The 27,819-nt window shown below is 34.4% G+C and overlaps 1 long non-coding RNA gene across 1 annotated transcript; it reads left to right on the top strand.

The window, feature by feature from the left end:
• The first annotated feature begins 2,275 nt into the window (after positions 1-2,275).
• Positions 2,276-27,464, top strand: LOC127845543 (uncharacterized). Its single transcript, XR_008033253.1, has 6 exons — positions 2,276-2,369; positions 2,945-3,036; positions 18,315-18,552; positions 20,450-20,594; positions 22,170-22,328; positions 23,784-27,464. It is a non-coding gene; the product is annotated as an uncharacterized LOC127845543 (long non-coding RNA).
• The last annotated feature ends 355 nt before the right edge of the window (positions 27,465-27,819 follow it).

The raw sequence follows: 27,819 nt of genomic DNA, 5'->3' as shown, positions 1-27,819 counted from the left end.
TTTTTCAAAATCTGTTACTTTCTTATCCAGCGACTGAATTCCATCTAGCTTCTTTTCTTAACCCTGCTCGCAATAGCAAATTTGAAATTAAACTTTTTGTTTGTTTGCGAATTTGGTTGCTAGTCACCATTCTGGACAGGTGAGGCTCTTCTGGGTACTCCGGCATCCACCCAGAGCACAATATCACACTAAAAAGAATATCTGTCAGTACTTATAGCTGGAAATTGCATGTAAATTTCTAAATTCTTCCCAAATTTCGAGTCTCGTAAGTAAATATGGTATAAGTGCTAGGTCACACCGGGTCCTACCATAATGCAGCCTCAGGCGCGGAGGGACCTTAATAAGTTGTAAACACTCACACACGCGCACGCACACACAAATCTTTATGGTAAAGGGGCTGTCCGTTAGCGCAGTGGTTGTTACACCCGCATCTCACCTACGTGACTCGGTGACCCGTTACCGGAAGCATGTAAGACAGGTTGGTGGCCATAATAACGCACAGGTGGGGTTTCCTCACACAAATAGATTTTTTTAGTAATATCTACAACGCTATATATTTAAGATATAATTCAAAGTTCGTCCCAACTTACGTTGATCTAGGAATCTAGGTCACCGAGGCGACCAGTTCCCGGAAGAACATGAGTTTGGTTGGTGATATAAATACCTCACAGGCGGGATTCCCGCCCGCCCAGCACAAGACCATATCGAAATTATGTTTAGTACAATATAATTATATAGCTAATATTGCAGCTATAATGCAACATTTGTCACAACGTTCGTGAATATAGTAAATTAATTAGGTAGGAAAGCTGGGACACATTCCAGGGACACACATAATGCATCCTCAGGTGAGGAAGTGCACCATACGTTTTTAAATACACATATTTATGGTACAGGGCTGGTTTGTACATTCGCTTTTCAACTAGGCGTCCCGGGTTCACTGCCCGTTCATGGAAGCATGCGGGCACGTGGGCTTTGTTCAGGTCTCCTCTCAAACACACACAGCATAAGACCACGCCGAAATTATTTCGTTAAAAACACATAGTTGGATATGGATGTCGTAATTTAAAAAAGGTCGTTTGATGATAAAATGCCTCCTTAAACGATTGTTTTTAGGCTATTCAGGTAGGTTTATACATACGATACCGTAATTCTTGCACACTTTAGACACAAAAATAGGGAACGCAAAGCTGTCTTACGTTGTTACATTTCTTTCTGTCTTCTTTAGAAGGTGTCTTTTTATGTCAAACCGTCATTATATGTTGTCAATATGTGGTGTTGACTTGTCAAAATACAGTCTTGTTATGTCAAACAGTCGTGTTATTATGTTCAAATGTGGTATTGACTTGTCAAAATACTGTCCTATTAGGTCAAACCGTCGTATTATCTTGTCTAAATTTGATGTTGACTTGTCAAAATACAGTATTATTATGTCAAACCATCGTGTTATCTTGTCCAAATGTGGCGTGACTTGTCAAACCGTCATGTACACTTGTCCACATGTGGTGTTGATTTGCCATAACACAGTCTTATTATGTCAAACATTTGGACAATATAACACGTCTGTTAGACATAATAGGACTGTGTTTTGACAAGTCAATATCACATTTGGAAAAGATAACACGACGGTTCGACATAATAGGACTGTATTTTGACAAGTCAGCACCAGATTTGGACAAGATAACACGACTGTTGGACATAATAAGACTGTATTTTGACAAGTCAATACCGGATTTGGACAAGATAACACGACTGTTGGACATAATAAAACTGTATTTTGACAAGTCAACATCACATTTGGACAAGATAACACAACGGTTCGACATAATAAAACTGTATTTTGATAAGTCAGCACCAGATTTGGACAAGATAACACGACCGTTTGACACAATAGAACTGTGTTTTGACAAGACAACATCACATTTGGAGAAGGTAACTGTTTGACATACGTAGACTGTGTTTTGACAAGTCAACATCACATTTGGAAAATATAACACGACGGTTTGACATAATAAGACTGTGTTTTCACAAGTCAACACCACATTTTGACAAGATAAAACGACGGGTTGACATACTAATACTGTATTTAGACAAGTCAGCACCACATTCAGACAAGATAACAAGACGGTTTGACATAATACGACTGTGTTTTGACAAGACAACAACACATATGGACAAGATATCACGATTGACATAATAAGACACCTTCTAAAGAAGACAGAAAGAAATGAAACAACGTAAGACAGCTATGGCGTTCCATACAACAGGCTGATAAAAATCGGATCAAAACTACAGAGGAATTTAATAGAATGTACGTAAAGCATTAGTTTAAACTTCTGTTCGAAGTTTATCGCGTGATTACACTGACGGTAAGTTCGTTCTAATTGAACGCTAATTTAAATAGATTTTAATTAAGTTAGTTGTCTTTTATGACAAAAATGTATTTGTATATCTTGCAAATATTTGTTCATGAACAATCATATTTTTTTATTATTATTAAATAATTTTGAAATGGAAATTACTGACTAATTTGTAAAAAGTACATGTATTTAATAACGATTGTCACTTTTCAATTTCTGCGTGTATTCAGACATATACATGTATGCTTAAGTTTGTAAATATACAATGTATATATCACAATCATGAAACATTTGAATAAAAGTATGGACACGCATACAATTTAATAATAGTGCATAGGTAATGTCATGTATTTATTGCGAAATCGTGTTGTAAAGTTGATGCATTGAAAGCAATAGAAATGCCATATCAACTAAATTAAATTTGAGAATAATTGGATCCTATTACAGATTATTAGGATTGCACAGGACCGATGTTAATCTGAATGGGTTTGGGTTCGTGGTTATCTCGTACGACTTTGAACATTCGGGATAACATTGTAACTGTCTTCTAATATCAAAATATTTAAATTTTTGAATAAAATTAGTTGCAAGCAACCGACTGAACATGGCGGAAGGAGGCGCCGATCGTTACATGTCAGAAACTGAACGCAGCTTGCACAGTCGTCACTCCCAGGTGGTAAGTCTGAGAAAGAAAACGTCCCCAGACAACGAATTCTGAACATTCATAAAACAAAGGTTAGTCACAGATGGAACGTGTTACGGAACAGTCGTCACCCATCGCCAAGTCGGGAACTGACAGCGTTCCCAGACACAAAGGCCTGTACATGTGTAAGTCTCTTGTAAGTAGGGAAATGAAATAATTTCTAGACAAATCACCATGAACTTTCATTACTGTCTAGTAATTCAGAGACTGAAAGCGTTTTCAGATACAGCGGCCTGTACATTCGTAACTCTGGGCTATATAGGAAACATAGAGCGTTTCCTGACACTGCACCACGTACGGTCGTTGCGCACGTGTATGTAATGGGCTTAAATGTTTTCAAAGACAGCATACTGTACAGTCAACATCATCCGGTAAGTCAAACACACAGCAGCCGGATATGTATGTGTGTATTGATTTGATCAGTTCTTACGTTCTCACACGAAACTCGTCCATTGTCACAAATAATCAACTTACCGGTACTGTCTTATATCGCCGTATATCTCCTTATATGACTGTCTGGAATAATTGTTTGTTCACGAACGGAAGGAGTTCAACCTTATGTAACCTAACCAGAATCCATGTATATATATAGAACATTTTATATCATACCAAACATGCATTTTCATGATGTAATAAATTGTATTTTGGTGCATTGAATGTGAGTCTCAGTACAACTTCCAAATTATTTACCGAATTTCACCTACATAGTATTTTAATATTTATCCTAACAGAAGGAACAGGTTTTATGCGTACAGTTTGTTCCTCTGAACAAAATAGTGCACACGATAGGTACTCGCATTTTTTTGCGAGTTGGAGAAAAAAAGATTATCCCATATTGCATATATTTCCTGATTATCCCGGATAATTTTTCAATCCAGCACTTAAATATTTTAACACAAATGCAGACCGAGAATAAACGAAAATTTTGTTTCAGAATTGAATAAACACAACCGGTCGCCATTAGTCGAAAGTGCCAGGTGCGCGTTAATAGCACGAGGAAACACACGTTATACAGCATATTCCCATTGAACATGCGAAACCAACACAGGGCGATGTGTGCGCATCCGATAAACTTCATAATTTTAAAATAGCAACCAATCTAAGATTGCTATATGTTTTGTGTTTTAAAAAAAGCATGATGTAACCCCAACCGATTTTTCAGATGTGTACTATATTCGGAAATATTTTTTCGCCAAAAATAAATGTTAAAACGTCGGGCTGTTGATCAGACAGTTCATTTTTAGCTGTGCAATCAGTGTATACTTTATTTAAAAACAAAAATACTCGACAAGGTGTCACAAGGGCTGAATGAGTTGCTGACCTTAATCATAGTAAACCATTAAATAGTGTAATTTGCACTGTTGTTGCGTTTTAAACATTTTAAGTTAAAATAAACGGAATGTTACCAGTTTTAAATTTGTGTATCTGTTACCACAGTATCACTAAAAAGTTAAGGGCTTCATTTTTAAAGTTAAGATCTACCAAACGATGCATTGTTTTAAAACTTGCATTGCGATTCGGAAAGAAAGCATGCAAGTCTAAATTTTAACACCTCACAATTTTTTGCGAGTTGATAAAAAAGGTAATTCGAGCCCTGTTAATGACTGAGAGTTTCCAAACGCAGCAGCGTGTAAAGTTGGCACTCTCAGGTAAGTCAAGGATTGAGAGCGTTTGAAGACGCAACATCGTGTACCGGTCATAATCCCAAGTAAGTCAAGAACTGAAAGCGTGCCAAGACACCGCAGCCACTAAAGTCGTCACACTCAGGTTAGTCAAGGACTTACAGCCTTCCAAGACGCAGCAGTCAACGCTGCAACCTGTACAGTTGTTGGTAAGTTTGCTTGAAATGTGTATCAATGGCAACAGCTCTGCAGTTCTCGCACGCAAGTCTTACCTTTACCCGAAACAATCAACTGAAAAAAGCTTAAAATTATGTTACTATCTAGATTAATTTCTTAATTCCTGTTTCGGGAACAGAATATAATAAATAAGATAGCTATTATGTATATATATTATACTGTAAGGTCTGTATATGGATATTTTTATTTCGCTCCGTTCAAAGGCGAATCCGTATTTCCAACACGATGGTCATCTTGAGCAACGGCAAAATATCCCTCGCAGTCCGATTCAGAATCTGACACATCTGACACATCTGACTGACTGTCACTCAATTATAACTCATACATGTACGGTTCAACGGAAAACTCATCATAATCACTATCATCTTCCATTTTCATTTATTTGTCTAACTAAAGTTGCGAGACATTTAAAGCAACATAGCGCAGGTTCGTTATTGAGAGCATGAAAATGTGTAAAAATGACGTCTCTTCCGGTTTGAATGAAAATGGCGAGTAGATCGGAATGTGTGAAAAATTGCGACTTTGTCATATTCGTTCTCGCTAATTACTCCGTTATTGAATCGAAGTGAGGTGCGAAATAGTTTGTCGATAAATAAAGGGTTTGACGCGTTTTAAAAAGCGCGGCATTTGACCTTTAATTATTCATGTTTGTCTACACTTAAGCCATCGTTTAACAAAGTACATGTACATACACGCGTGCGTTTCATTGACGTAGTTGAAATGAAAATATGTCATGTACCTTCATTTTAATATAAGAATAACGCCCTATTTAATTTTTATAATCAACAAACCTATATGACCGGGCGTAATAGCTTAACATCACTTTTACAATTTAATTACCACACATATTGAAGACGGCTTATCTTATCGACGGCTAAAATATTAAAGTGAAATTATGCGTATCTAACAGTATATGCTATGTTTATAGGTGTATATTGCAACCGTTGTTTATTTTTGGTGTTATCCCTTCATATACGCTTATATTTGTTAATGCAGCATCAACATAATAAAACAATATCACGGAAAGAGAAACATAATGCATTTGAATATTAACCGTACTTTCGTTTGACAACTGATCATGCATGTACGTTGTGAATCTAATTTTAGTTTTAGTGCAGATTCGTTCATACGACAAACGAATACTAACTCCGATCCTAATACAAAGACAGTTCCGCTCGGCCTGGAGGTCTGTACAGTCATGTAAAATATCGAATATAAAGATATTTTTTATAAACAACTGGTAGCAAGATGATTTGCAGATATTTGGTCAGTAACCACATTTTAACTTACTCTTTTGACCTGTTAATTCTTTTTAGCTACATTCAACAGTGAAAAATGCGCATAATATCACTTTAACTTTGATGCCGAATATAGTAAATTGATTCTATTATATAGCTCTCGTATTTTTCAACGCTAAAATTGTCTTGTTTAAAATATAAAAGGTTGTCGAAGAGACGATGTAAGCGTGCGCGAGAAACATGTGAAGTATATGGGTATTTCTGACCTCGGTGTGTTCATTGTATTCATATTTTGTACATACATGTATACATACGAACTTATTTTGCACTAAACTAAAACATACATGTCGTTTTGTGTATCATGTGCAAATAATGCAGAACAAGATCAGTACAATATAAATGTTAAACTCAATCAAAACTTATGTACTATTTAAACCTGCCTTGTTGGACTTGTTACAGCTTTGTGGTGAAGTATTTGCATGTAGAATGATGCAATCACGTTATTTACTAAAACGTATAAAGTTTCACCCACTTAAACCATTGAATTGGATAGATAAAATGTAAAGGAACGGGAATTAACGTTTTCTCAGTATTGTTGTAATTGTTACCCAGAAGATGCTATTTTGGTTAACCTTTAAAGGATACTTTAATTAAATAACCACAATTGTTTTACCTTAATGTATTGCCTTCACATAAAGGAGGTATATGGATATTTGTACCACTTGATGCAAGTATATTTAAAGGTGTAGCTTTCTATCATGGCATTAAGGATTCACTTTCAGAAAATGTTTGTTATCGCCATATGTCATTAACAAATATGGGCTATGTCTACTAATAGGTATTGGATTTGGTGGATTAAATGTTGAGGAACATGAATTAACGTTTTCTCCGTATTGTTTATATTGTTATCCAGCAGATGCTGTTTTGGTTTACCCTAAAGGCAACATTTATTTAATACCCACAATAGTTTTACCTGAAATTATTGCCTTAGCATAAAGGGGGTACCAGTCGAAGCAAGCTGATTTAAAGGTGTAGCTTTCTATCATGGTATTTAGGATTCACTTTCAGAACATGTTTTTTTACGCCAAGTGTCATGAACACATATAAATTATGACTCTTATATGTACGTGATTATATTCCAGATGCATACTTACTGACATACGTGCATGCAATTAATACCACAGAGGTGGTTAGCGGCTAGCTGTGATATTATTTAGTAAAAATCATCAGCTTCAATTAAAAATAATCAAATCAACTTCATATACATAAATATATATATATATATATATATATATATATATATATATATATATATATATATATATATAGTTATATAAGTAAAATGTAATAATCCAGATTGTGAATATTATATAATAAAAGTAAAAACACGTGTCTGGGATTTTAAATATATATTGATTTAGCCAACGCGTTTTGCATAGCTCATCAGGGCATAATACAATATATTACAACGTCAAAATGTCATGGAGATAACGTCATATCAATTATGACGTCATAACGTCAATAAATATTAAATGAAATTTAATTTGGGTTTAAATACATGTATAAAATGTTGTTCTTTTGCTAACCTAGCTGAAATATTGTTTGAAAATAGCTTATAAAATGGAAATATTTTAAATTTTGGTTCATTATGTGAACATTCATCTAAATGTTTACTTAAAGGCATCTGTCTTGTTGAGGGGTCTCGCATTTGTTGTTCATGGACAGATCGCCTATTTCTAAGTTTATCGCCAGTTTGGGCTATATAATATTGTTTGCATCCATTGCATACTAATACATAAATCACATTTTGTATATCACATGACATATTAGTTTTTATTTTGAACATTTTGCCATTAAAATCAAAAGAATTCCCTTCAATAATATAACCACACAGGGCGCATCTAGGGTCATTACATTTGGATACTCTTGGTTCTTGAGATGAAAAGTAAGATTTGGTTAACAGACGTTTTAAATTAGGTGGCTGTCGCTTACATTTTATTATCTTCTGATTTGAAATTATTTTCTTCATAACCGGGTCTGTTTGTAAAATGTCAATGTTGTTTTTTAATACGCCAAACAGTTCTTTATTTTTTGGATTTTGTGTTGAAATAAATGGAATTATATTACTCTTGTCTTTTTGTGTTGATTTTGAAAGTAATTCATGTTTAGGGATGGAAAGTGCTTTTTTAATACCTGTATTTATAATAGATTGTGGATATTTTCTTTGAATAAGGGAATGCTTAAGTTCATTTAAACGTTTTAGTTTAAGTTTATCATTCGAAACTATGGTGCAGATCCGTTTCGCTAAAGTGAAAGGAATATTTATCTTTGTGTGTTTATTATGACACGAGGTAAAATTAAGATATTGTTTAGAATCGGCTTCTTTGTAATATATATCAGTATTAATTTCAGTATTGTTTTTTATAATCAATATATCAAGAAATGGTAACTCGAGTGTGCTTGTTTGCATTGTAAACTTGATATCCGAATGTAAGTTATTTAAAATAGTATAAAAGTTTTGAAGTTCATAGGGAAATTTTGTCCAGAAAATAAAGCAATCGTCTAGAAATCTTTTCCAAAATGTTTTTATAAAAGAAAGAAATTCATCAGTATACGTTGATCCAATTCTTACATATAGTTTTTGTTCTAAAAATCCCACTACCAATGTAGCGTATGTTGGCGCGAATTTAGTACCCATTGCAGTCCCTTTTGATTGGTTGTAGTACTTATCATCAAAATTGAAGTTATTATTTTCAAGTATTATTTTTATGCCTTCTTTTATAAACCGTTGCGAAAACCTTTCATTAACCGAATCTGGATATTTTTGAAGCCAATAATCAATAGCTTCTAAACCAAGAGTATGCGGTATATTAGAATATAAATTAATTACATCAAATGATACTAATGTACTTGACTCTGGAACTTGTGAAGGTATATGTTTTAGGAAATCTATGTTATTTGTTATATTGCTATTGACATATTTTACAAACGGTTTTAACAAGATATCCAATAAAGAACTTAAACGACTTGTTTCACAGTTAGTTCCAGCGACTATTGGGCGAAAGTTTAAATCGTCTGGATCCATTAACTCTATATATTCTGAATTGCTATGTTTAATTGCATCCTGAATGATTTTACTTTTATGAATTTTTGGAAAACCATAAAATAGACTTGTTTTCCATTCGAATTTTACTAAGAAATCATTTTCCTGTTTAGTTAGTTTATTATTTTCCTTTAGTAAATTGCGTATTTTTGAAAGTGTTATTTGACTACCATTATCAGGGATTTGTTTATAATATTCAACGTCATTTAACATTGCTAATAATTTTCTTCTATAAAAGTCTGTATTCATTATAACAATTCCGCCACCCTTATCTCTTGGTTTAGAAGCTATTGATTATTGGCTTCAAAAAAAGATTTCTAGACGATTGCTTTATTTTCTGGACAAAATTTCCCCATGAACTTCAAAACTTTTATACTATTTTAAACAACTTACATTCGGATATCAAGTTTACAATGCAAACAAGCACACTCGAGTTACCATTTTTTGATATATTGATTATAAAAAACAATACTGAAATTAATACTGATATATATTACAAAGAAACCGATTCTAAACAATATCTTAATTTTTACCTCGTGTAATAATAAACACACAAAGATAAATATTCCTTTCACTTTAGCGAAACGGATCTGCACCATAGTTTCGAATGATAAACTTAAACTAAAACGTTTAAATGAACTTAAGCATTCCCTTATTCAAAGAAAATATCCACAATCTATTATAAATACAGGTATTAAAAAAGCACTTTCCATCCCTAAACATGAATTACTTTCAAAATCAACACAAAAAGACAAGAGTAATATAATTCCATTTATTTCAACACAAAATCCAAAAAATAAAGAACTGTTTGGCGTATTAAAAAACAACATTGACATTTTACAAACAGACCCGGTTATGAAGAAAATAATTTCAAATCAGAAGATAATAAAATGTAAGCGACAGCCACCTAATTTAAAACGTCTGTTAACCAAATCTTACTTTTCATCTCAAGAACCAAGAGTATCCAAATGTAATGACCCTAGATGCGCCCTGTGTGGTTATATTATTGAAGGGAATTCTTTTGATTTTAATGGCAAAATGTTCAAAATAAAAACTAATATGTCATGTGATATACAAAATGTGATTTATGTATTCGTATGCAATGGATGCAAACAATATTATATAGGCCAAACTGGCGATAAACTTAGAAATAGGCGATCTGTCCATGAACAACAAATGCGAGACCCCTCAACAAGACAGATGCCTTTAAGTAAACATTTAGATGAATGTTCACATAATGAACCAAAATTTAAAATATTTCCATTTTATAAGCTATTTTCAAACAATATTTCAGCTAGGTTAGCAAAAGAACAACATTTTATACATGTATTTAAACCCAAATTAAATTTCATTTAATATTTATTGACGTTATGACGTCATAATTGATATGACGTTATCTCCATGACATTTTGACGTTGTAATATATTGTATTATGCCCTGATGAGCTATGCGAAACGCGTTGGCTAAATCAATATATATTTAAAATCCCAGACACGTGTTTTTACTTTTATTATATATATATACATATATAATTTAATCGTTCATGTAACAATTTATTACATTAAATTCAGAAATAAATTTTATTAATATACCCCATTATTCTGTGAAGAACATTTTATTTGAATGCAATAATATCTGGTCGTGAGCCAGTACTTCACACTAGGCACTTAAAAGAACCAGCTCAAATCTTCACTGATTCTGGACATGTCCTTATCTTGAACTTGAACTAACCCCGTTATCCCATTCCACGGGGTAATAAGTCCCGGAAACGAATCACTAAGTCGTACGAACGGCTCACCAAGTCGTTGTTACGACATTAATTTTAAATACAAATGTCAAATCTGTGTTATCGAACATCTATCAATGCTTTTGCGACTCACGTTGAGAATGTGTATATGACAAGCTATTGCAATCTATTGACTAATAGATTGCCATTGCAATCAATGAAGTTAATCTCCCTTCTGAAGCTTCTATTGTATCCACTAAAATCAACAAATAACGGCGCGAATATTTGAATATACTTGCCTAAATGGCTGACAATCTCATTACAGTCGTTTTCTTATAATGGCGTATAAGGTCAATAAGATCCGGAGACTATTGGTGTTATTTACATATATATATTGTCGCCATTGTGGATCAGACGTGGAGCACTTTGGTGATAATGTTTATAAAGCCTGCAAATATAACCCCGACTTTGAAAACGAAAAAAACAGTACAACTTATACGATTATTCAATAAAGTGGCCAGGGCGTAAGTATTATAAACTATGGTCATCGCGAATCGGCTCGCCTCGGACCGTCTCGTACATGATTGTAAAGAGTCAAATATGTGTCACTTTGCAACTAACTTGTGTGATTACTGTAGGATTTAATTTTCATAGTGTTGCACATAAAACTGCTTCTACTGTTTAAGTATACACCGTCTTTACCTTAACATTTAACACATGACTTAAACAAAGTAAGAAATGATTAGAAAAAATTCAGTCTTACGCGGACTATATATCTTAGTGTATGCAGATGAAAAAGGGATTGACCTTTAAGACTCGTGCGCATTTTTGTTTACATTCAAATTATTTTTTTGCCATCACAGCTGTATGTCATCGCTTATGTTTGAAATGTAGCAAAAACAAATATCAAAAGAGGATTTACAGTGTTTCTTAAAAACACATTCATTTAATTTACTCTGCAATAAATTGTGAACAGTGTGGCGACACTTTCAGCGAGTGTTTCATACAAACTGTGCTAGTTTTTCCCTAAATTTAGATGGTTTTAAAAAGTATGGAATTGTATGTCATACTTAGCATTATTTATTAGAAATACGTTCATCATTTAAAACATACTCGTATTCGCATTACATTATCAGTTGGATTTGATCCCCTAAGCAATGTGTATATTAACGATTCTGAATTTCCCTGTCGTCTCATCACTTTTCACATAATTCACAATATGTCAAAAAGGTAAGAAAGAACTAGCACAGCATGTGTCCAAAACACGCTGAGAGTCTCACCACACTGGACACAATGGATTTATACATAATTAACATTGATTCATGAAATATTTAGGAATATCACAAGACAAGAAATAAAGCAGCTGAAGCAGTCAATGTGTACTATACCAAAGGTTACTCGCAGAAATGTAGAGCATAAACTCGATATAGACGGGGCTAGAAGAAGTTTATCAGACTTGAAAATTGACAAATAAAAGCTAAGAAATTACCAAAACTATGTAGGATATTTTATCGAGAGTTATTAGTTGAAAAAGTGAAATAACATTGGCACATATTGTCCCAATGATGAACAACAAAATACGAAAGCAGGAAGCTGACCATCGTATGTCTGCTTTTGTTTTACAACAACCGCAAATTGAGTTGACAATAATCTGATGCGAATGCCGTTCATCTTGACCAATCAGATCCGTGTAAAGGCTAGTGTACAAAACAAAGACATCTCTCTTTGAAAGTTAAAGAGGAGGCGCTCGTATTTCCGTGATTTTGGACGTACTATGACGGACAAATATTTGACGGAAAGAACGCGGAGGATGGAACGCATAAAATAAAGTGCTGAAGCTGGAAGTATTGCGTTTGGAGTTGTAAATGTTTTTGCACAGCATACGAGAGGACACAGATTTTATTTTTACCTAACAATAATACCATTGATACGGTTTGAAACATGGAAACTGAAACATTGAAGTAAAGAAGAATGCATTTAATTATTATGTTCTGTAATAGTTATATGTGTATTCGGCATGCACTAATCGACAGGTCTCTTTAGTTTTAACATCGTCGACGCGAGCTTTAACAAATCAAAACTGATGTAAAACGAATAAGTATTCATCGATTGAAAACGTATGCCTGTTATGCATAATAAAGCTATAATATAGCATAAGGGATGCATCGGACGAAAATCTTTTTTTCACAAAAATATTGATATTTTCTTTTTACAGTTTATTATGAGGAGAAAAAGTTTACTTTTTAGGCTGCTTTGTAATCTAAGTTTATAAACATACAGACTAAACCCATATCGATACGTGTATATATTTTTGTTGTCAGAATATCTTGCTTAGTGGAGATTTTTTGTGTAAATTAGTGTAAATAAGTACTGCATTTGTGCCTATTACATTTACTAAAACATCTATTGCCAATAATGCAAAGCTAATTCTTTTAATTAATAACTGATCACAGGGACTGGACAATAATAAAAGATCACAGGGACTGGGCAAATACGCGAACCGGTGAAACTTTCTGGTTTTGTATAAAAACAAAACGTAATCAAAATATATTTATTTTGTGGTTTTTTTAACAATAGCGCAGACTTTTGCTGTTCAAGTTTTTGATAACGCGTATTTTCTTCAATTCTACAAGACGACAGCGATAACACGGTTTATTGCTTTATTGATAATCGTTACACTACAGTCACTTATTAATATCTTAGTTAGAAGGTGATTTTCCAAGCGGTTCCGTAGTGTAGTGGTTACACGCTCGCTTCACATGTGAGATGCCCAAGGTTCGAGCCCCAGAAAAATCAAATTATTTTATTTGTGTTCTATGTTAACTTTTTGTTTTGATGTAGACATTTTAGTTTAAATAAATATGCTGTTTTATTGTAATCATTTTTTGTTTTTATTATGCCCATGAAATATATGTGTGAGAGGGTGAGGGGGGTTCGTAAACACATTAACACTTTTACAGTGTTTTCACATCAATGAGTATTGAACCGCTATCGTGAATGAGCAACGTTAGAATAAGTTCAGAATCATCTCCCCTTGAAGTTGAGAAAAATATGAAATTTCGCTTACAAGATGAAGCAGATTTTTTAAAACCTACACAGTTCTGTTCCATTAATGAAAACTGCACACGGATGCCAGTAAATATTTACAGTAGAAAAAAATCGTTCCATGTAACGCCATTGAGTGCCTTTAACACTGATATTCCCGACGCCCTTTAATGCTTTGCATCAATAGTTATCTTGTATTTTTAATTAATACATTTCGCTGAGGAAATGTTACTCTGCTTAAGATTTAACGCGTTGTTTACAGAGTTATCTTCCTGTAAGAAATATAAAAGTGTCAATACATGCGTTTTGATAATGCAATTAGTAATCACAAATCACTTTACATCATCCAAACTTGGGAGTTGTACTAGCCGCCGTTTAAAACAGAAGAAGAAGGAGATTTTATTTCAGAATCAGTAGGCCATAGGCCAATGTGAACATACAGATATGTACATAAACTGTAATAGCAAGTTGAAAATAGAAATGCTGAAAGCAGAATCGCAAGATTCAGAACTTTAATGCATAAAAACATTTAGTGATCGAGCTTACGAAATGGAAATCTAATAAACAATACAACGATATGCATAATTATTGCGTATTTGTCGTTGATCATATTGATGAATGTATGGGTATCCAAAACTTAAAATGGCTTTTTTTCAAATTTGCGCGACAGGACTAAGCAATACTGTAAACCCTTTCGCTAGTATCAAGCTTGATTGCTGACAGGGTTAATCTTATTCATAAAGATAGTTGTTTTTATTTTGGTCCGAAAAGGGAGCGACCTGCGGGTGCGGCGTACAACTGCTATGGTGCATGAATGACGTGTTTTGAATAAACTGAACAAGTTGCCCTTTAATTAAGTAATTCTCAAGACAGTCAGGCAGCCATGCAGGAAAAAGATAAAATGGGTAAGTGGTATTTTTAATGGATATAGAAATCGTTTTATTATGAAAAAAAATATTGCTGCTGGATTCAAAACATGTTCAGAAAAATACTATTTTAAATAAAATAATGTTTTCGCTAAATTTGAAATTATTTATAATTTATATTAACGATTTTTTTATCGTTATTGTATGACCATTTACATGTCTAATGCATAACTTATGTTTTAATGGTCCTAATGAAAACACATTTTGTTCCATTTAATGTGTTTTAAAAAGAAATACAAGTACACTATTGTAATTACGTGTTAACCTAACCCGTCGGCTTTAAATAAGTTAAGTGAGCAAAGTGTTAATGTTTTACAGATTAAGCCATACATATAAGGGACCAGTTTTAACCAAGTAGACACATTTACTGCTGATAATTTTTACGCCCAATACATTTTCATGATGGACGTTTGGTAGGAAGACAATCTTACAAACGTATCGACCGATTTAGGTAGCTGATGTAACCGACAATTTGCTACGTGTGAGACTCCAATATTCGAATGCCCGTTCAGGTAAACACACAGATAACCTTACGCTTTGTTTGTGATTAATGACGCGCATAGATATTTTATGCAAATATTAGTTGCAGTATTACACACACGATATATATGTTGTGTGATTTTTTAATATTTTTCAATGGACTTATCATCAGAGAAAGTTCGTTCCAGCAACTGCACATCAAACATAGTTACAACAATAAAAAACCCTAAGATACCAGACATCCGTTTAACATTCTTTTCTACAACTCCAATGCTGCATCTCATTTAAATATTTTAATTTATTGTTTTGTTTATTAATCAGTACACAGAAATATTAAGAGTTATTTCTATTCAAATATTTTAAAATAAATGTAGAAAGAAATTGTTCAATTTTATTCAATAAATAAACTGAAGAACCTTCAATAAATTTCTTTCCGCACGACTTAGAATTGCGTAAGAATGTTAGTAAAACGGGACTTATCGTAAAAAAAGGTGAAAACTCTCTGAATGCTGCCATTTATAAGAGTACAGGCAAGTAAAGTAAAATACCATATTCTTCTTGGTCAGTAACATCGTACAATGCAAATGAAGTAAACAACAATGCTGTCAGTGGAAAGACACACATTGTCACGAATAGTGTAAAAACAAGAGCTGTCAGAAGACAGAGCGCTCGACTATTCGAGTGCTTGACAGTATAACGTAAGCCATCATGGAGAGGGGGGTATAATGTGGGTTTGTGGTCATTTAATAGATGATCTTTCAAAAAACAAAAAAAAATGGAGGGGGATGGGGATTCTGGGGTGGGGCGTGGGGGAAAGTTTGGATGGAGTCCATTGTGGTATGTCAGGAAAGTGTTGTTTTGTCAAAGTATGAATCAAATCTGATGTTAAATAAAGAAGGTACGGCAATTTAAGCAAAATTTATTCATTTAAACTTGAGAGTCAAGGTCATTGAAAGGTCAAGGTCAAATTCAACGTGCAAGGTACAGTAACATCATGATAGTAAGAAAGTATTTGAAGTTTGAAAGCAATAGCCTTGATGCTTAAGAAGTAAAGTGGATCTAAACACAAAATTTAAGAAAATATTCAAAGTTACAAAGACAAAAAAAGGGCCATTATTCCTACAAAATGCTTGATAAGTTGTCTGCTCTTGTGTATAGGTTGGGTCATGTTGGTAAAGAAGTATGCAAAATATAAAAGCGATATGTCAAGGGACATTGCAAATATTTGAGGTGGTACGCAAACTTTAACATAGAGTTATCAGTAATGTGCATATTCTAAGTGGAAAAAGGGCCATAATTCTTACAAAATGCTTGATACAGTTGTCTGCTCTTGTTTATAGGTTGGGGTCATGTTGGTAGAAGTATGCAAAATATGAAAGCAATATGTCAAGGGACATATTTGGGTAGGTAGGCAAACTTTAACATTTGCACGCTCACGCTCACGATCACGCTAACGCCGACGGCGGGATGAGTAAGATAGCTCCATATATATATTTCATATATAATAGTCGAGCTAAAAAATAAAGAAAAAAAAACACAATATAAGTTGACTGTAACCACAAATACACTGGGGCACTCTGGACCCAACCGGCTTTTTATTGCATTAACCAGCCTCTGGAATAACGTGGGCGCCATTTTGTTTTCGGACTTCTTTCAAGCAAAATGGCCGCGCCCATGGACAGTAGTAAATTGAATGAAAACAAAGTGTAAATCGTGTCCAAAACTTAGCACGGTGTAGAAGCATATCGGTCGCCTTTCTGTCAAAATGTTGCCTATCTGTTCATTCTTCGCTTTCCATCTGTCATAAACAAGAACAATTGATGCTCGTGTAGTGAATTAACTATAAACTAATATTACCTATCCACATCAGTCGATGTGAATGACATCGAATAATGGTGCGTCCACAAGATATAAACAGATTAAATTAACAAGAACAGTTTAGCACAACTTCTTCTTTCTTGAATCCGGATAGCACACTGGTTCCCAGCGTTCTTCGCATCTAAGGTACCAAACTGTCGAAACGGTCCCATGACCGTTCGGTCATCTACACCAGATTCGGCATTCAAAAAACAGGCAAGAAAATCTAAAATTAAAACCCGTAATCACATTTGTGCATAAAAAGATGTGGTCCATGGGTTGAAACATATATCCAGCTACAGGTTCACAGTATTCCGCAGGTCCAAACACTGATCACAAACTCTATCGAAGATGAAATGATGGCGAGGGTGATGGAACAATCGTGCATACATGCCATTTTGATGACATAGCTTTTCGGTAATAGGTCAAATATCTAGTGCCATTGGTGTCATCTTTACGATCAATCTTTACGTTCAATGTACGCTATATAATAATTTTCATCATTTTTACTTAAAAATGCATACTTTCGCTTTCGTTGTGGCACGGAAAGCCTCTAGATCGGCTTAATTTTAATTTTATGGCATGGGAAGCCTATTCGTCGATTGACACTGGCATGGGGACACTCTCCATTACATTTTAGGCCGTATAGCCGTTCCTCGCAACAATGGGAATGTTTTTTTCGCAATGATAAAGTGATTAATTTTATTATTAATGATTTTATTAAAATTTATTAAAACTGTCATTAAATTTAATTTCAATATTTTGGAACCAGAGTTGTTCGTTTCACAATAGTTCAAAGAAATATGCAATTTGTAAAGGATTTCGACACATAGGCTTACTGTTCATTACCTAAGATTAGTGTTATTGTGAATGGAGTATGACATATTCAGATATTATTTTTTTAAATATATCTCTTTTAAAGTCATGCGTTTACGTGTTTCACAAACACATACTTTATCACACGAAATTCCCGAGGCAAACAGTGGGATATAGTGCTTTTTTTTATTTATTTTTCAGATCACAAAAACGCAAGCGTAGAATAAATCTTTCGCTTATCAACCTAAACGACGCAGGTTGGACATGGCCAGCAAACAAGTGGTACAGGCGACGGATTCTAAATGCCGATCACTTAATCACGAAGATGATACTCTTCGAGCGACTACAGTCTGGACGCCTACACGTAGTCCCCGGGATCCTTATTGTAGTCCCCGAGAACAGGGCGTGAGGTCCACAAACTCTTGGACAACGACAAAGAGTTATTATTTATATTATTAAGTGTTATATCTATTGATTTATACTACATGTACCTAAGTTACTCTAGATATTCTTGTGAAAATAAGCGGTACAGCCGTTTCTTACTTTCAATATTAACTACAAGTGGCGTAATAAAATCAAAGGGGAGTAATTAGGAAAGTCTTACGCCAGTAGGTAGTTCTTATTATAAGAATTGACCATAACATTTTTCGTGTGTTTTAGTCGATATTTGACATTTTTATTTTTCTAAGTTAAATGAGTTTAACACTTGTTAAAAGTATTGATAGAACAAATTTAAACTGACATAATACTGGATGTAAATATAAAAGGCGAAAGGAGACTTTTAATGTAATTATTTGGACTAACGCTATCGGTTACATATTTGAAGTATCTTAATGTACATGTATAAATCCGTCAGTAATGAAGATCGCGTTGATGAATTGCATAAATAATGAAAACATATTGGCGATATACTGTTTACAGTACTACATGCAAAAACCGAATATTCGGTAAACTGCAACGAGTTCATGGAATTTCTAGTGCAAGTCAAATAACTTGTCGCCGGGTAGGCTCAGAATATAAAAAAGACCCATGTATAGTTGATCCTTTTCAAACGGCTATTAACTAGTGGATGAACAAGTCAATAAGTATCATTCCGTCCCTGTACATTGACTCGGACTAGTTGCTTCCTGGTTCACTGAGCCCTGGTATCAAAATTTATTTATTTGATAGCATTATTATCTTTCAATTTCGTCAATAGCCAAAAACACAAAATTGTGTGCAGAAATGTTTAAAAATGAAATATTAACAGCTAAAAAATGGCACACATACAAGATTCAATTTTTTAAAAGTCTAGCATATAATAAGTCATATCCACTCAAGAAGAGACCTTTTATATATCAAGCGGTTTAGTTTGATCTAATTTGCAATATTTGTTCATTCATGGAGGTTTATTAACAAGCTATGTAATAAAGAGTGTCCCCATGCCAGTGTCAATCGACGACTTGGCTTCCCGTGTAATAAAAGTGAAACTATCGAGAGTGTCCGTGCCACAACGAAAGCGAAAGTAGGCATTTTTTAAATTAAAATTGATGAAAATTACTATAAAGTGTACATTGAACGTAAAGATTTGATCATTAAAGGGGCCTTTTAACCTATTTTGTTATGTATTGAAGTTTGTCATTAAATGCTTTATATTGATTAATATAAATATTTGACCTAAAAATCTCCAGTAAAAAAACAAGAATAGAGGTAAAAACAGAAACAAGTAACCCTCAACTGGGCTCGAAGCACTGAACCCTGGAGTCCTGGAGTAAAAATCTTCCGCTTTTACCACTCGGTGACCCGTGCTCATGCTTTTAGAGGATGTATTTGTTTACTTTATATAAGCAATCCTTGTAGTTTCACAAGATATAACGACAACAACAGAGCTTTCCAAATAATTAAATCGTTTCGCGTTCCAACGCTTTATAATTTTTAGGTTTCCAAATCGTCAAAAGGTGCATATAATCGATATTTTAGAGCATGGTAAATGTTCAGTATTACTATTTCCGCACACATATCATAACTTAAACGAAACTTTGCGAATCTGAAACAACTTTTTTAAATGTTGTAAATTTACCAAAACGTGATAAGGTTCCTTTAAAATTATATCAATGACACTAGATATTTGACATATTACGGAAAAATAGTCATCAAAGTGGCATGTATGCACGATTTTTCCACCACCCTCGTCATCATTTGTTTGGACCTGCGGAATACTGTGAACCTGTAGCTGGATATATGCTTCAACTCATGGGCCACCTCTTTTTATGCACACATTTGTTAACGGGTTTTACTTTTAGATTATCTTAGCTGTTTTGTGAATTCCGAGCATCTATTTTTCTATTTTATGACAGAGAGGAAGCAAAGAATGAACAGATAGGCAGCATTTTGACAGAAAGGCGACCAATAAGCTTCTACACCGTGAACAAAGGTCCCTGGTTCCAACCATGGTCAAGCCTTTCGATCAAAATTGAAGGCTGTTTTTACAGGTCACGGCTGGTAAGTTCTGAGTCGGGCAGATTAATAATTGTGTCGGGCGAGTAATTTGTTCCCTTTTTATTTTTATTGATAGTATTAAGTAAATAACTTAGAAAATAAATATTCGGGAGGGTAAATTCAAATGAAAATTTCAGTAATTTGAAGACTGATGGCCCGAGTCTTGATAATTTTGCCTTTTTACAACCTTTCAAAAGATGGAATATAGAAACTGTTCGCCACTTTCACTATAGTTGTATATGACTACTTGCAGTAGGGTTAACGGTAAGGGTTTATGTTCTACTTAGGGATAAGGGTTAGGGTTAAGGTTAGTATAACTTAGGGTTAGGGTAGGTTTTACATAGAAGTTAGGGTTAGGGTCATTGTTGGTTATGGTTGGAGTAGTGGCAGACAGATTCTATATTCGCTCGTCATTTTTTATAAACTTTTTAACTGGCAAGGATAATTTTATGAACTTGTTTTGTATATGTGGCCCCGCTTAGAAAGTCAAGGTTCTTGGTACGATCTCTAGTTGTTGCCTTGAAAATTTCGTTATTTTGGGCCACACCAAATTGATAACTTGTTCTACAGATTTTTTCTAAACTACATTTTAAAAATAAAAACAATGAGGCAAGCGATAAACGGTTTTTCAAATGGTCTTTTCCTGAAGTAGCAAAACAAATAATAAAAATATTGGGATTTGTGTGAGAATCTATGAAAAATCATGGCAACTTTTTATGCCCCCGGATCGAATGATCAATGGTATATTGTTTTTGGCCTGTCTGTCTGTCATTCTGTCTCCAAACTTTTAACTTGGTTAAACTTTTGATTAAATGTGTGCAATATTTAAGATAGCAACTTGATATTTGGCATGAATGTGTATCTCATAGAGCTGCACATTTTCAGTGATGAAAGGTCAAGGTCATACTTCAAGGTCAAAGGTCAAATTTATGGGTTCAAAGCGGCGCAATAGGGGGCATTATGTTTCTGACAAACACGTCTCATGTTTTTTCAAAACTCATAAATACAAATATTCTTTATTTTGTATTTCCTTAAAAAAATGAAATGTGCTATCCATACAACAAGTAATTAATTTGGGAAGAGGACAACGACAACGAGCGAGGTATGGTATAGGGGTGATAACCCTGGGTAATGGTTAGGGTTAGGGTTAAGGTTAGGGGTCTGGTTAGGGTTAAGGTAAGGGTTAAGGCTAACCCTAACCCAAACCTGATCCCTAACCCTACCCCATACCCTAACCCTCTAATCCCCTCCCATGCGCATCACAATACCAGGCCTCGCTCGTTGTCGTTGTCCTCTTTCCTCAAACAAATCGTACTGTTGACTGTAGCCTAAATTTTCTATATCGCACCATGTCAACAAGGGGAATCACTCTAATACTTCAAACAAAGAGCTAAAAATGGACTGCTCAAAACATCAGATCTGCTTCGAAATGCAAATACAGATTTCAAGTAGACCAAAGTACATGTATGTCATCCATGTTATATTACAACTTTCAGTTTCACCTCATTTTCAGATTCTGCACAATCGCTTATCAATGCTATTTGGCTCAATAATAATATCATGCATTTCGTGTTGAAGGGACGCCAAGAACGTATAAATATGATGTGGGGTGATTTGGAGATGGGCAACTTGGCAGATGGAACTAGATACGTGTCCTACATGGAGGGAGCCACAAATACTAGGAAAGGCATCAACACAGATCACAGGATGTTCAAACCAAAGATATTTGAAGAACCAGTACGTATCTTTTTTAAGTAAACATAAATTCAAATTATCAAAATATGCTTAACTGGGTGTTCCCCCTGAGATTACAATGCGCATGTCAAGCAAGATCCTGTTCGGGGCTATGCGGGGGAAACAGCCAAACGGGCCAAAGGGCTGAAGCGAGCATGGCTGCATGCATCCCAAATATTTAATTTAAGAAACATTGAACCAGAATTTAAACATGCAGTAAAATAAGACATTGCAAAAATGGCATAAGTTATTGAATGTGTATGGAAAAATATATATGGGCTCGTTCTTTCGCGGAAAAATTGTGACCCCTACGGTCGTGCAATATTTTCGCTTCAGAAGTTAAGAACTCGTGCATATTTCTCCATATTCAGGTTATTGCATGTATGGTCGTGCAATATTTTCGCTTCAGAACTTGTGCATATTTCTCCATATACGTTCATATAATGCCACACCAAATTAATTGGGAAGAGGACAACGACAACGAGCGAGGCATAGGATCGGGTTTGGGTTAGGGTTAGTCTTTACCCTTACCTTAACCCTAACCCGACCCCTAACCTTAACCCTAACCATTACCCAGGGTTATCACCCCTATACCATGCCTCGCTCGTTGTCTTTGTCCTCTTCCCTTTGTTTGACAGTTAAATAAGCTAATATTAAATCGGTATCATAAAGTGACTTAAGATTCCACTTTTTGCCTCATCCAAGAAGTTTTTTCTGGTAGAGTATCTGTATCGTATCCCTAGTGAAAGGATCAGCCCTCTTCGCTCGATTACCGAGGCCCTTCGCCTTCAGGTCGACATCTTTGGCTCTAAGTATCACCCTGGAATGCTTGAACAATTTATCTGTCATGATGTCATGGGGTTAGTCCTTATCACTGAGATATCTCTTAATACTGCCCTGCATTCCTTTCAGAGTCCCTGGTTCAAGATCCTTATTAGTCTTGTCATGCTTTACACTCATAAAGTATCGAGCTATATTCATGTCAAGCTCTATTCAAAGTTTTGTTCTTGGTCTTCACGGCCTAGCCAGTCCTTAAAACGTTTCACCTCACTGTCCGTCTTCTTTTTTGTATTTTAATTCTTTTTACTTTCTATGAAGGAGTATTTGTCTTCAGCGGTTACTGATACATGCTTGTTATAATTCTTCTCTATAATATAATCTAAATCCATTATTCTATTGGCGAGCGCTTCTTAAGTCTTCTATGTCGCGGCCATAGTGGTCAAGTGATGACGTGACGGGTGACGTAGACGTCACGCGCGCACTTTCTCAGGGCCGATAATCAATAATCGGCCCTCGCGTGAGGGCCGATTATTTATAATGGCCCCGCAATGGTGATAATGGCATGAAAAAATGCAGAAATTTGTTACTATGTAAGGTATGTACAATCGTTTAATATGATAGCGCTAAGATGCATACCATGATACATTTATGAATGTGTATATGACATCTGTTCGACAGGTATTGGTTTGAGAGGTACTCTGAAGGAGCAGACTTTCAAGGGCTACACCGAGATTACATGGCAGACAGAATGACTGAATACGTATTGCTATTAAGAGCAGACAATACGGTGATGAACTATAATTATTTATTTGAACTTTTTATACTGGGAAGAAAATGTACTTGTCGCCATGCAAACTTTACCTATGTAAGCTACAAAGTTAATGACTCAGTAGATCAATCGAGGTAAATCTAACTCAATTGTTTCATCTGTATTTTACAATATTAAATTGTGTTATTCTATAAATGATGTTAATGATCCAATGAAAAATAGCCCTGTTAAGCAATTATTAGAAGCTTCAAAGCGTGTGTGTTCAAAACCAATACACACGTTCATCAAAGATGATAAAATAATTGTGATTGATATAGATGGATTTTACTGATGGGATTGATTTAAGCCAATAAGCAACGGTTCTTTTAGGATATACAGGTTTAATGCGTATGAATGAAACGCGTGAACGTCGTTGTAATGTAGTACAATTCAAATCTGATCATTTGGATATTAGTGTGCGGAATAGCATAATTTACATGTATACGAATGGCTCGAAGATTATTATCGTCAAAGGAAATACTATATCTTTCCAGTATGGCATTTTAGAAAATTATACGTTATCGACAAAATTGTCTAATTAATCAAATGAGCTATTATTCAATCCAGTTTTTCATTCTAAATATTAATCATCATTGATAAAGAAAGACAAAAAATTAAGTTACACAAGAGCAAGAGAATGTATTGTTAAGACATTGAAACTAGTTGATCGTGAATTTAAGCTTGGTTAGCACTCGCTGCGTACTAGTGGAGCCATTAATGTGTCAAACGCTTTGAACGTTTCCTTAAGAGGCAGAGTAGAGTGAAAACTGACATAGCGAAAGGTGGTTTCGATAGATAACTAGCGGTTACAAAAACAAACTTGTAAATTGCGAGCGTTTGTAAATTCGTTTTGAACTACAGTTAAAAAAGAGGTATGCATTTGAATGTGATATTAAATCTACTATTTTTTCCATTGTCTATATGCGTCTCTCGCAAATTGCACAATTTTGTTGTAATTTATGTTTATTTGGAAAAAAGTTAGGACTTTTAAGTACTGTGCGTTACATTGTATAGCGGAATACTTTTTTTCCTGACGGACATGAGTAAACAACCCGTTTTTAATGTTGGTTTGTGAGTGGCCATTTGATCAGAAGTAAATCGTTTTTGAAATCGGTTCTAGCGAGATCATCTACATGGTAACATCAATTTTAAATTCATAGCTTGTAAACGATTATACATTTAGTGGGGCGAGCATGCTTGGATGTAACCCGTTATGCCTGTACTCTGGAGAATGGACACAAGTGCAATACTACGGTTACACGTTTTTCTCTTCTCATTTGTGGGGTCTTCCCACTGGGGTCGGTTTTCGTGGGCGGCTACCATTCTTGTCAATAATATAATTGTATGGTTAATCTGAAGTTAATCATAAACAGAAGAGTATTTATCATAAAGTGGTTCAATTTAAAACCGATATGTCTAGTTTTGAACAAGTCGAAATATAACCGTAAATTTATTGCAGATTTTTCCTGAATATGCATTCATGCACGGAATACAAATGTGATTACATGCATGTCAATTATATTTGTTAGTATTTGATATTTTCGTAAAAGCGTATCTGCCTTATGATAAATAAATATGTTAAAAAACTGTGCAAATGTAGTCACAAATTTTGCGTCTCTCGCAAATCGCACTACACAGCTGTTGTTAATGTTTGTTTGGACCATAGTTATAGTTGTTCCATTGTATAAAAAAGTAATAAAAATGATGTCGGCAACAACAGACCTGTATCAATTTTGTGTATAGTTTCAAAAATACTTGAAAGAATTGTTTATGACCAAGCAGAAAACTATCTGAATAAGCAGAAGTTATTGTATGAGTTTCAGTCAGGTTTTAGGAGATCTTTCTCAACCGACACATGTCTGATACATCTATCTGACTATATAAGTTTTAACTTAGATAAGAGTAATTATGTTGGCATGGTTCTACTGGATTTGCAAAATGCGTTCGATACTGTTGATCATATTATACTTTTTGATAAACTGAAAATGATAGAGTTTTCCTCGGATGTTATTAGATGGTTCGAATCATTCTTATCTACTCGTAAACAATGTACTGATGATTCTGGTATACAATCATCATTGGAAAATGTCACTTGTGGTGTGCCCCAAGGCTCAATACTTGGGTCGCTGCTATTTTTAATATATGTGAATGACATAGCAGGAGTTGTAAACAGTAAGCTTTTCTTATATGCTGATGATTCTGCTATGCAGGTGTCTGGCAAATCCAAACTTGATATTGAGTGTTTATTAGCAAAGGATCTGGAAAGAGGTAGTAACTGGTTAGTTGACAATTCTTTACACCTGGGTAAAACAGTATCAATTTTATTTGGCTCGAAACCTAAGTTAAAGAGGGAGCCGCACCTTAATATTTTGTGCACAGTCATACAGCACACCGACTCAGTCAAATATTTGGGTGCTACTTTCGATAAATGTTTAAGTTGTTTTTGAGTATGGTTACATCGGTCATTAAGAAGGCAAATGCAAGACTTAAGTTCCTATACAGAAATCAACGGTTTTTATCATTAGATACTAAACAAATGTTAAGTATGTCATTGATTCAATGTCATTTTGATTATGTCTGTTCTATATGGTATTATGGCATTTATCAGAATCTGAAAAACAGACTCCAGGTCACACAGAACACGATCATTAGGTTTATCTTCAGACTAGATCAAAGAAGTCACATCAATAAAGAATACTTTCTTCAGTTGGGCTGGTTACCTGTTGAAAAAAGAGTACAACAGATTATTCTTTACTATGTTTTTAAAATACACTCAGGTTCTGCTCTTACTTACTTTAATGAGAATTTTATGCTTGCCAGTACTGTTCATAACCATAAAACTAGATTTAGCAAAGGGTCATGTTTCCGTATCCCAAAAGGAAACGGGTTTGGCAAAATTTCCTTCTCATATAAGGGATGTTCTTTATGGAACAGCGTACTAATTGATATAAAAGATTCCCCCAACTTACAGACATTTAAGGTTGCAGTAAAAAAGCATATTTTAAATAGGTTGTAGTTTAATTAATTAAGCCTGTAATCTCCCTGTGATGTTTATTATTATAAAAATGATGTGCATTTTTATTCAAATGTTCATTTGCTAAGTTTACTATCTTTAAGAACAAAGTTGTTGTGCCTTGCTAGGGCATGTCATCATTCACCAGGACCACAATGGAAGTAAAATAATTCCCATTCCCTTTTTTGTGCTATCCTGGGTATGTGAGTAATGCCCTGGTACACTAAGAGAGTAATTAATATTTGATTCACCAATTTAATATGTTAACACATGATATAAAAAGAAGCAATAATTATGGGTTTTTTACCAAAATGACTGCTATCAAGTTGCTTTTAAGTTCTAGTCTTTTAGCTGATGTGTGATGTTTTACATTTTTATTTCATGAAATGTTGAAATTTGTTATTATGTTGTGTACCATGCTACATGTATTTTATATACTTAAATAAATCTATCTATTTATAGGACATAAAACACAATAGTCTGTCTGTATCTAGAACCTTGGAGTACTCTCAAAACAACTGATTGACTGCATCGATTATTAAATAAATCATTTTACTGTACAAAGTATGTGTTTGTTACATAAATAGATTTAGAATATGTCAATAAATATTGATATCAAAATGAATAATACTTTTAAAGAGGCCTTTTCATAGATTTTGGCATGTTTTGAAGTTTTTCATTAACTGCTTTATATTGATAGATGTAAACATTGGATAAAAAAAACACAATTATAACATTAAAAAAAGGAAAACAATTTACCCTCAACTGGGCTCGAACAACTGACCCCTGCAGCCCTGAAGTAAAAGTCTATCGCTTAGACCACTCGGCCATCCATGCTCATGCAATTAGGGGTGTATGTTATACTTAATATTGGCAATTCTCGATGTATCACA

This window comes from Dreissena polymorpha, chromosome 9, assembly GCF_020536995.1.
Source record: "Dreissena polymorpha isolate Duluth1 chromosome 9, UMN_Dpol_1.0, whole genome shotgun sequence".
Taxonomy (NCBI): Eukaryota; Metazoa; Mollusca; class Bivalvia; order Myida; family Dreissenidae; genus Dreissena; species Dreissena polymorpha.
The sequence above is the reverse complement of the archived record's forward strand: the minus strand, read 5'-3'. Positions and strand labels throughout refer to the sequence as shown.